This window comes from Rattus norvegicus, chromosome 1 (genome assembly GCF_036323735.1).
Source record: "Rattus norvegicus strain BN/NHsdMcwi chromosome 1, GRCr8, whole genome shotgun sequence".
In the NCBI taxonomy this organism is placed as follows: Eukaryota; Metazoa; Chordata; class Mammalia; order Rodentia; family Muridae; genus Rattus; species Rattus norvegicus.
In genome coordinates this window covers 266,573,115-266,583,488 of record NC_086019.1, presented here as the reverse complement: position 1 = coordinate 266,583,488, position 10,374 = coordinate 266,573,115, and the positions used below count along the sequence as shown (strand labels likewise).

The 10,374-nt window shown below is 46.3% G+C and overlaps 1 long non-coding RNA gene across 8 annotated transcripts in view; it reads right to left on the bottom strand.

Moving 5' to 3' along the window:
• Nucleotides 1–462: 462 nt before the first annotated feature.
• The window catches only part of LOC102551125 (uncharacterized), a 10,027-nt gene continuing 115 nt past the window's right edge, over nucleotides 463–10,374 (bottom strand). Inside the window, exons 1-5 of one of the 8 annotated variants that reach the window (XR_010063316.1) lie at nucleotides 3,593–10,374; nucleotides 3,239–3,487; nucleotides 3,004–3,116; nucleotides 2,468–2,839; nucleotides 463–2,373 (exon numbers count right to left, since the gene is read on the bottom strand). The exon at nucleotides 3,593–10,374 is cut by the window's right edge and continues 115 nt beyond it. This is a non-coding gene — a long non-coding RNA (uncharacterized LOC102551125). Of the gene's footprint in view, nucleotides 2,374–2,467; nucleotides 3,488–3,592 lie in introns of all 8 variants that reach the window. The other 7 variants (XR_010063312.1, XR_010063315.1, XR_010063313.1 and 4 more) reach the window with 7 other exon arrangements.

Below are 10,374 nucleotides of genomic sequence, written 5' to 3'. Positions count from 1 at the left end.
GCTGCTTGGTGTTCATCGGTGACAGAACTAACTAGATTTATATTGTTATCCTCTAGCAAAGCGCCCCCTGGGGCTTCAGCTGTAAGGTTTAACACTAACAAGCCCAGGGGGGTGGGGCCACACGCTCAGGTATGAGAAGCCCGTGCCATGCTAAAACTATCATTATTTTAAAGATTAAAATCCTTTGAAAAACTGGGTTCTACTTACAGCTCTGTGTTTCTGTTTGACCGGTGGTATGGTTGTTTCTCGGTACATAGGTTTTTGTTTGTTTGAAACAGGGTCTCTCTGTGTGTGCCTGGCTGTACTGGAACTTAGTATATAGACCAGGTTAGCCTTAAACTCCCAGAGATCTACCTGCCTCTCCCTCCTCCAAGTCAGCATTAAAGGTGTGTGCACCACCACTACCAACCCTCCAGTATATAGTTTAAACATTAAAAAGATACGCAGTTATCACAGAGCCTATTTTCATCCACTTCAAATGTATTTGGTATAGCAAATAATATAAGAAAAAAAATCTTGATTCTTCCCTGAGGACTAGCCAATTATTGCATGATCAATCCCCCCTGTTCATGTTCTACCACTTTATGCATTTGCAAACCCATGTGATATCTGTCTCATTGATCTGCTGTGCGGGCCCTGATTTAATACCTTAGCTTCACAATACAGCTTAATATTTTCTATTTCTCTACAGAAATTTGACTTAGCGTTTCCTGTAATTAGAATGTGTTGGTCTGCAATTCTAGGAAAGATTTAGAATGATGGGGACGGGTTAAGAATAGATCTTGAATCTCCTCCAGCAGTACGCTTTTCTTTTAACATGACGTTGTTGGGTGCAGAGTAGGAAAGCCGGTGGTCTGGCCACGCGCTGCCTGCTCGTTCTTTCCCTCTGTCTTCTCAGGTTTCCTTCGATCTCTGTGATGGCTTCCATGGTAATCACACAGTAAGCACTCAGCTTGGATTCTAAGAGTCTGAGAAAGGACCCTGCAGAGCTGCAGACAGCCTTGAGTCTGGCGCCTCCCTTGCCAGGACAGGCTGAGCAGCCTGTGAGACCTAGTGAGCACAGCACTCTTCAGAGAGGACCTCACAGATGCCTGGATGCCTGAGGGGCTGCTTTCCAGTTCCAGCAAAAGGATGTGAGGGTTGGCCTGGCGTTTTCCAGCTGACTCTCACAATCAGACCCCTCCATTCCATGCAGCAGTAACCTGCTTTTCCCACATATTTTTCCTCATATTTCCTCTTTAGACCAGGACTGTCTCACCTCAGGACCCTTTGGGACCCAATTTCAGCAATCCTGTTGCCTCATCCATTCACAATGTGCGAGGTCCTGGAGTTCACGTTAGATGGGCTGTGCTTGTGTTTTCAGACATTCCCCGTCAGTGTGCTCCATGGAACATTTTGAAGACTCAAAATAGTTAATAGTCTGCTAGTAACGTATAGAAAAAAGAATGCTAGAAACTCTGTACTAGAATAGTCGATCAGGCCTGCATCATGGTGAGGGAACAGACAATGACAAGGAATAAGACGAGTCAATAAAAATCAGGCGCATGCTTTAAGTCCTGCACTACAGAGACGAATAATTTGGATGAAACACAGCATCAGCTAGTGAATGTATTTTCTGAAGGAGCAAGGAAAGGGCCAGAGGATGGCCAGAGATAATTGACTATTGAAAAATGTTACCTACATGTGCCACTTTGAAGATGAATATAATAGGAACGAAGGCTTGAGCGGGGAATATAAGACCTGAGGAGATAAGATGAATGCCCTCTTTCTGCAGAACTTACCTTTCTCAAAACTTCAGCGCTGAACCGCAGCCTCTTTGTCACACATGGCTACGAATCTTATGTGTGATTTGTGACACTTCGTGCAGTGTGATTTGGGGGTTACTCTGTATGAAAATGCAAGTGCATCCGGTGACAAACATCTCATAATAAAAAGAGAAAACAGATTTATCTCACAAGATTCCCATAGGCATAGAAACCTATCCACACACAGGCTCACATTCTGCCATCTATTAACTGCACTTTGGAGGTACGGTCCACATTTCCAGACTCCTGTACAAAGTTTGGGGAACAGCCCTCACTGATATATTGATCACACGTAGAGGGCAGCTGAAATAACCAGCAATTATTTCTTTATCCCATCGGTGGGGCCAGTCAAGGCCTCGCTCTGAAGCTCTGAGGCTGCAGGTTTGAAGGATGATGTCTTGGTTTAGCTGAGCACACATCTCGAGAGAAGCTTGGGTCGTGCTTTGCTTCCAGAACATCCCTCTTTCTGAGAGAGTGGGCATGTCAGCCGGTGCTTTGTCATATCCCTTTCCCTTGGCCTGAAAAGGACTCCAAAGAACAATTCTTCACTCGAACCAAAAGCTATGCCCTGCAGAGGGAAGAAAGGCAGATGAGCTGGAGCTGACATTATTAAAGACCAAGAAAAGAGAGGAAGCCAGAGGCAGCTGGGGGAGCAGACGTACTAATGATGCTGAGTACCACTCCGTCGCCATGGCCACAGCTACATCAGAATCCGTCTTAGCCACTTCTGTACCGCAGTGACCAACATGCCTCACACATGCTACCTAGGGAGGGAGAGGTTTTGTCTGGTCCTTGGGTTCAGAGGCTCTCAGCTCATCATGGTGTGGGTGGCATCGTGTGGTGGATACATGCCATGGACATGCTTTACAAGGTGGAGGACCAGAAAGCAGTAACCATGGCCAGAACCAAAGCCAGGCTCTACCCTTCAAAGCCTGACCAGTAGTAACCTGCTTCTCCCGCTCAGGTCACATCTCCTAAAGGGTCCAGCTCCAGGAAACAGCACAAGCTGGTGACTGAGCACTCAGAACAGGAGCCTGTGGAGGACATTGCAGATCCAAGTCAAGCCGCTTTCTAATTTTGCTAAACTCCTACTATAACCCTCACTTGCTTTCGCCCAATTTTGGAGTTTCTGTCAACATAACAATACACCCCTCCTGAATTACCCTGCAAATCACATGAAATGAGATGCCTGACTTACTCGGTACTGAAAGCGGCCTTTATAGAGATCACACAATGAAGTCAGAACTCTCAATTGTTCCTGGCAATCCACGAAGTCAATTAAATGGACACACAGTGGGTCTTAAAAATCTCCTTGGGTAAGAAAAGCAATTGAAGATGTATTGGAAAGCACTATTCCACCCACCACTGGCACAAGCTTCCACACCCTGTAAGAACACACAGCTAAGCAAAGGCACATGAGATCTAACAATTACCCGTACGTGGTGACAGGGGTGGAGGGTGATCAAGACTCAGGAACGAGGGGCTGGGGATTTAGCTCAGTGGTAGAGTGCTTACCTAGGAAGCGCAAGGCCCTGGGTTCAGTCCCCAGCTCCGAAAAAAAAAAAGAACAAAAAAAAAAAAAAAAGACTCAGGAACGAGGAACAATACATTTGACAGGGGCAAGGGCTTCAGGACGCCGATGGCGATGTGCCCTGAATCGAAGGGGCAAGTAGTTCAACACACTGCGAGGAGGTTGGAAACAAAAAGATAATAATAGTTATACCTTGTAGAGCTTCCACTTGCCCTCAGGTTGGGATACCCTACATATAGACCCTCCTTGCCCTTACTCAGCTAAGCTTCCTCTGGCTTCCTAGGTGACTTAACACACCAGGGCGTAGATATATGAGAAAGCAGCGTGCTCTCTGCATGGAGTGATTCCGGACTTCAGAGCTAAATTATAGTCAGTTCCAAGTATGTGATTCCAGCTATAAAATTAGGGCAAAGTAGGAAACACACAAAGAAAAAGCAGTGATTTATCATACTGCTATCCCTTTTAATAGGAAGGTCACGATGCCTCTTTTTGGCCCATGAGTTTAAGGCAAGATAAATGGAACACAGTTATTATCTCACACACACACACACACACACACACACACACACACACACACACACACACACAGGTTTCTCTGCTCACCCCGCTGCGGGAACTCTCCCCTCACATTCCTGGCTGCACAGGCAGCAACAGCATAAGTGACTTTGGCCTGTGATGGTGCAGACCCTTGTCACTTAGCTCCATCTGTACTGGCACAGAGAAAAGGAGGGACTGAAAAATATTGGTAACAGAGCAAAGCTGGAGTACAGTCTCTAGCTGAGCTGAGGACTTTCTGTGTTGACCGATACGGTCTCATGCTTTCCTTCAGTCAGCTGGAAGTGAGCCAGGCTTCAGCGGAACCTTTCTTGTTCCTCCTCCAAGGTCACCTTCAGTTCGAATGGCCTTTTCTCTGGGGAAAGCAATAACAGATTTAGGGGTTTAGGAGTGCTGTTCTGGTATCCATTATAGGATCAGAAATATGTTCCCCTGACAGGCTTTCTGTTTCTAACATTACTCTTCTTCATGGTTACATATACATCGGCATTGTAACCCGGGGAAAGAAAGCACAGAATCAGCCCCAAAGGATTTCTGTTCTACCCCACCCCATGATGCCTGCCTGGATGAAGACCTCCTGCCCTTCACTGATGAAAATGACGCCCTGTGCATAGTCTGTCTCTGTCTTTCCTTGGCTTTTTCTCTTGTGGCTCCTTTGCTCCTCCTCCTCCGTCTTCTTCCTCCTCTTCCTCCCCTTCTCCTTCTCCTCTTCTTCTTCCTCTTCCTTCTCCTCCTCCTCTTGTCCCCATGGGGTGTGTGTGTATGTGTGTGTGTGTGTGTGTGTGTGTGTTGTGAGTCTAGGTCAAATCAGAACGTGAATTTGAACACGTAGTTTGAAACACAAGCAATTCATTTTTCCAATGCTTGGATTTAGTTAAAACATCAAAAGTTGCTTTTAGCATCAGTAATATTAAGGGAGTTAAACTTTTACATTCAACAAATATGTGTGGATTTGGATGTGAAGGAGTCTGAGAACCCTCTTTTAAGAGTGCTTCTCAGGAGTTTAATCCTGACCGTTGGCTAGCTCCCTGATTCTGTTTTGGTGGCCTTGTCTTTTCCACATGGGAACCCAAACCCCACACAGATCTCACCCACCCACTGTTACAAATTTACTTTTCCCTTCCCTATAAGCCGCTCTAGTTGTTGTTATTCTTATTGTTGTTATTATTACCATCATCATCGCCATCATTGTCATCAGCATCATCGTTGATGTCACCACCACCATCACCATCACCATCACCATCACCACCATCACCACCACCACCACCACCACCACCACCATCATCATCATCATCATCATCATCATCATCATGGCCAGTCATTTTGCCTGGGATAAGGTACACAGCAAATAGATTTGGCTCTCAGACAGTCAGAGCCCCGTATGAGCTTTTCTCTCAGGAGTTACAGACTTGCTGGAAGACCAGTCCTTACCCAACTAACACTCCAACTCACCACATGCACTCACATTCATTGCTTGTGGATTTCCACAGCTGCCTCTGCCCAGACCTCATGTACCTTCAACAGCACAGAGGAAAGACTCCTGTGAGGAACAAAAGGAGCCCTTTGTGGCTCAGGCTGGATCTGTCATCAGGAAGATGACAGTGTCCATATCCCAGGTCCTTTACACAAGGTGTCCAGTGAGAAGGAACAATGGGAGCCAAATGCCAAAACTTCCTGTCAGCTACCTGGGCAAGAAGGAAACCCTGCATAAGAAAGACCGTAAAAAGCAAACAACCAGGAACGTGCTGAGGACCGACAGGCTGAGCATTTTACTAACTACCACTGCATGCTGTGGAAGGAAGATCTCACGAGCAAGCTTTCACCGGAGCCAAGGCACAGTAGAAGGCGTGGGATGTCTCAGATAAAGGCCGATCCCCTGCCACCAGACGGCCATTTCCAAGTCCTCTGAATCTCTATGTCTGTCTTTAGTTTTCAAAATATTAAAAGATAGAGCATGCAGGAAAAGATAGAGAGGGGACAATGTTTATATTGACTGCCTCTTCCCCCTAAAACATTAGTGTAAGTCCTTTTGGATGGCGCCCACCCAAGATGGCGCCCACTCAAGATGGCGCCCACTCAAGATGGCGCCCACTCAAGATGGCGCCCATGGCAGCACGGTTTATTCTCTCTTCCTGTATTACAGAGCAGTGGTCGGAGGGCAGAGCCCCGCACTCCTCTGTCTCGCAGGCTCTTTGCACACGCGCCCGCACATCCTTGCATACATTAGCCCTTGACAGTTGTTGGACTGAATCAGGTTCCTGAAAGACCTCAAAGGAACTTTCCAGGAAAAAAAAAAAAAAAGACATGCATGGCAAGAGACATAAGCTAGCCTTGCTGATTTGAGAAGCTGCAGCTGTTTTCAAGGAGTATTGATTCGGGAAGAATTGGTGTTAACTCAAAATGGGAGGGTAGCTGCCTCCCAGGGCATCGGTAACATCAAAACCTTATTCCAGGTTCAGAAGCAGAGCTCTCCCTATGCCCCTCGCTCACACCCCAGCTCACGCCCCAGGTCACTCAGGCAGGCTGCTGGTTTCTGGTGCCCTTGCAACATCTACCTTCTTTTGATTTGTTACAGTCTCTAACCAGTAACAAAGTGGACCATCGGTGACCTCCCATCTATTCCTGTTCATACCCTTAGTTCAGTCTCCCCTGCTCTATCTAGTGTACTAACATGGCATTAACCTGCTGTGACCCTAAGTAAATATTGTGCTGAGCCAAATATCAGAATCCATTCTTATCTTTCTTTGGTTCGGTGTTTCATCAATAATGCACTAGAATTCTCAGAGGGATTTGCCACAGAAAAAGGTCAACGGGTAGTTGGCGTTAGTGACACGCTCTCTGGTTCAGGTGACGAAGGGTATAGATTACTCTGGGTGGTCTTCATTGTACCTGTTTAGGGCAACCAAAGACTTAATTGTTTTTGCATTCCCTCTGCGCTCTCACAGGACCCAGGTTTAGATGGCGAGTTAGCGTTATCTTTTTAATTCCCACCCAGGCTTCCATCACAAGTCAGGCAACCGTATATAGATGGCCTCTTCATTTGTGCTGTGCTGTCAAAGGGATAAAATAAGAGTATTGGATTGTCACAGAAAGCACACTCAACAGTGCACACAGGACTCCCATTTCTGGCCTGCTTTCTGAACAGAGCATAAACTAAAATAAACGCATTAGCCCAGATGTTACAGGTCAAGTGGTACTGAAGCGACACACAGCTGTTTTTCTATGAGGGGAGAGTAAAACACCAAAATAAATAAACAAGAATTAAGACTTAGACTACACAGCAAAGTATTCAACATTTAAAGTCTAGGATTATTGGTGGAATTTGAGAGTAGAAACTGGCTTAAATTCTCAAAAGCAGCAACAAACATCTAGCCTGACATTTTTATTACAAATTAGAATGCTCCTTGTCTCTAAGCCTGGGCCAGTCCTCAAAGAAAAAGTTACAGCGTTAGAATAATGTGCAGTTAGAACTGTATTTTTAGCTCAGCAATTTCAGCCCAATTTTCAGCACTAGTGTTTCATTAGAATCAAACATTTCCTGGATAGTTTAAAAACATGATGGAAATCTGGCCCCCTTTTTGGAGTTCATATGAATACAGCTTATTTCCCAAGAATAAGGAGATTTCCCATTAAAAATTTAAACCAGGGCTGACAAGATGGTGGAGTAAAGCTACTTGCCACAGAACCTGGGTGCCCAGGAATCCACATGGGAAATAAACACCTCCAAAGTCAACCTCTGCCCTGTGTATGAGCATGCACACATACAAATCCCCAACAAATAGACACAGAGACAGACAGGCAGACAGACAGACAGTCAGATGGACGGATGTAATATTAAAAAAAAAAACTAAACTAAAAGAATACCCAAGGGGTTTTCTTCATTTTTTTTAAAAAGAAACTCAACTTGTTGTACACATTAAATAATTCAAATCAATGATCCTTTTAAGTCCCTAGCAACGCATGAACCAGTGGGGGAAAGGCTTCTAATACTTCATGCATTTGGGGGATTACATTAGAAAGACTCTTAGCCTGATTCTGCATTTATAAATGCAAACGTATGCGGAGCAGACAGATTGGGATCTGTACAATTTAGCAGTGATCGAAACTTGTAATTTTTGAAAGTGGGGCAGATGTCCAGAATGGTTACATTAAGATGCTTCTTATTGAAGACGAAACCAAAGCAAACAAACAACCACTCTCACCCCCTTTGAGAGGAAACAAAAAAAGCCAAGGTGGCCTGCTCACAAGGCTGCAACGCGCCGTGTTAAGTCTCGCTTCCTTCCTGGGTTCTAAAGCTGAGTGGCGGCGTGGCGTACCAGAATTAATATCTCCTGTACTGTCGCTGCATTATTTATCATCCTGTTCTCAAGAAACGGGGGAAAGTGTTGCCCATTCAGGGACTACACTGGGTGAGAGTCTAAATTAGCGAACAGCTACTTTTCCTGGGCGGTGGAGCATGCTCTCTTTGAGCCAGACGGACCAACAGGACGCCCTAACCACACTGCGCATGTGCTGGATGAAGGCCGGCTCCCTAGATCTAGTCACTTAAACTTGAGGAGCACTCGCCGTCTTCCATTTGGAACGTCACAGCTTCCGAGGTTTATTCAATGATGTTGACTCTTTAGACTATACCAGGCTCTGGGAAATGTGGACCAAAACAGTGTTTGCTCACCGAAAGCCTCCGGACTATCGGGGAAGAGAGGCAATTAAGCCTACTAGTATAATGGGGTGTTATGTGTAATAATAAGCTTGTGTGTGAGGTGTCAAGGTAACTGAAACGAATATGGGTTAATTCTGATTGGACTAACAAACAAACAAATAAAACAAAACAAAACAGACCTCATTACCAAAAGTCTTAAGTTGAGGCAGCTCTGGTTGGGAGCTGGCTTGAGTGTCTGCTAGAGGTGTGGTCTTCAGTGGGACATTGTGGAGGGAATGGAACTTTTAAGAGTTCGGGGTCCAGGAATTAGGTGGTTATGCTAATGCTGTTTCGGAGGGGATCAGGGTAGTTTTCATGGGCTTCTTGTCAGTTTGAAGAAAGCAGGCAATGATTAAAGGTGAACCTGGCTTTGTCCCTCTGGCTTCCTTGACTTCCACTGCTCCCACCACAGTGCCTCCCACCATGGTGACGTCTGTGGTGAGGAAGCCAGAGAGGACTGGAGCTGTCACCATCCTCTGGACATGCACAGCTCTGATTTCAATCCTGGATATATTGCCAAGTATCAGGTGTTAGTTACAGCAACCCACAATGGCCTAAGAGAGTAGTCAAGGGAGAAGACCATCTTACCCATAAAAGTTAGAGAGAACAGTGAGAGACGCTGTATCCCATGCATTCTGTCAAAGCTTGTGCGTGTACACATTCGTATGTGTGTATAGATTTGGCCACACGTGTGTTTACATGCATGTGGTGACAAGAGATGTTTGACAGGTGTGTTGCTCTATTGCTTGCTTTTTTTGAACAAGATTGCTCTCGCTGAATCTGGGGCTTGCTGATTCAGTTAGACCGGCTGGTCAGCAAGGCCCAGTTGAGCCGTCTCCTCAGTGTAGTAATAAATATTAAAAATCCCAGCCCGGGGCTTCTTCCTCACCTCATGCCGTTTATGTTCCCGGATGGAAGGCACACGCAGCCTTTATATCTTTAATATGCCACAATAGCCAGGCAGCTGCCTACCCTCCGTGCTGCTAGAACCTACTTCCTATCGAAAACCCCGTTACCACTTACTGCGTTCCATCCGGGCTGCTCTGAACTCCAGTTGGGCAGCCCTCTGGGCCCTGGTCTCTTGGCTCCTAGCCCATGGCAGCTCTCCTCCCTCCTGCACAACCATCTTCCATGGTGGCTTCCTTCTCCTTCCCTCCTCGTGGTCCTCTCTCACCCAAGTGAAACATCAACCCCACCTATCTCCCCTCTGCCCAACTATTGGCTATTGGCATCTTTATTTACCAATCACAACTAACTGGGGGCAGTATCTTACCAGCCACTCTCTCCCCTGTAGACTCTCTAGGGCCCCAGTCTTGGAGGCCCCAAATCAGCGTTAGAATACAAGCAGCATTAAGCCAACCCACCACACCTTAGCCCCTGGCAAAGGCTATCTTTTGATTGGTTGGTTGAAACAGGATCTGGGGATTTAGCTCAGTGGTAGAGCGCTTACCTAGGAAGCGCAAGGCCCTGGGTTCGGTCCCCAGCTCCGGGGAAAAAAAAAAAAAAAGAACCAAAAAAAAAAAACAACAAAAAAAAAAATGTAGAAACAGGATCTCACTATGCAGCCCTGGCTTGCCTGGAACCTTCCGGTGAAGCAGCCTGGCTTCCAACTCCGGGATCCAACTTGGGAGGGTGGGGGTAGTGGGAAGGGGGGCTGGAACCAAAGGCGCGGGCTGCCATGCCCAGCCCCCATCAAATCCTTACTGAAGAGCTTGTGAGAGCAATGAATGCCCCGACTATGGCTGTGACGGAAACCAGCATGGCCTATCCAGCTTTATTTGGTA